Source organism: Pteropus alecto, unplaced genomic scaffold (genome assembly GCF_000325575.1).
Source record: "Pteropus alecto unplaced genomic scaffold, ASM32557v1 scaffold454, whole genome shotgun sequence".
NCBI classification, from domain to species: domain Eukaryota; kingdom Metazoa; phylum Chordata; class Mammalia; order Chiroptera; family Pteropodidae; genus Pteropus; species Pteropus alecto.
Window position 1 is genome coordinate 242,735 of NW_006434901.1, and position 978 is coordinate 243,712.

The following is a 978-nucleotide window of genomic DNA, read 5'->3' on the forward strand; positions in this document are numbered from 1 at the left end:
CTTTGATCAAAGTTGAAGAGACAACAAAGTGACCTTTAGCATTTGCCTTGTGATTAAAAATATATTCTTTTATTTGATCAGTTTTATTAAAATATAACCTACACACAGAAAAATTCATCCTTTTCAGAGTACAGTTCTGTAAGTTTTGACAAATGTATACAGTCATGTAACCATCACAATTTTGATATAGATCAGTTCCATCACTCAATCACTTTGTGCCTCTTTGTAATTAATTCTAACCCTCATCTCCAGCCCCTGGCAACCAATGATCTGTTTACTGTCTTTATAATTGTGTCTTTTCCAAAATGTCATCTAAATGTAATAATGAATTGTGTGGCCTTTTGAACCTGGTTTCCTATAATTAGTATAATGTATTTGTGATTCATTCATATTTTATGTGTTTGGGACTTTTTTTGTTTTTTGTTTTTTAACCCACCAGCACAAATTCTGCAGTCAAGTTTCCCACATGTGGGAAAATCACAGGGGTTAGCACATCCAGAGTGCAATGAGCGAGGAAAACCAACTTTGTGATCACGTTCTCTCTCTTGTCAGTTAAATATTTATTAGATTATCTTTCATTGCTGAACAGTATTTCACTGCTGGATATATTACAGATTATTTATCCATTCTCCCATTGAAGGTCATGAGATTTGCTTCCAGATTTTGGCAATTATGAAAAAGTCACCATAAGCACTCATATGCAGCTTTTTTGTGTGAAGATAACAAAATATGTACAGTATCTATATGAGGAAAATCAAAGAACTAAATAAATGAATAGATAGTCCATGTCCATAAATAGGAAGACTCAATATTGTCAAGATGTCAGTTCTTCCAACTTGAAATATAGGTTCAACACAATCCCAATCCAAACCTCAGTGAGTTATTTTATGGATATAGACGAAGTGATTTTAATGCTTAGATGGAGAGGCAAAAGACCCAGAATAGCCAATGCAATATTGTAGGAAAAGAAACAAAATT

At 33.0% G+C, this 978-nt stretch overlaps 1 non-coding gene across 1 annotated transcript; it reads right to left on the minus strand.

Moving 5' to 3' along the window:
* Positions 1-401: 401 nt before the first annotated feature.
* LOC112478983 lies at positions 402-560 on the minus strand. Its single transcript, XR_003046014.1, has one exon. It is a non-coding gene; the product is annotated as a U1 spliceosomal RNA (small nuclear RNA).
* Positions 561-978: the final 418 nt, after the last annotated feature.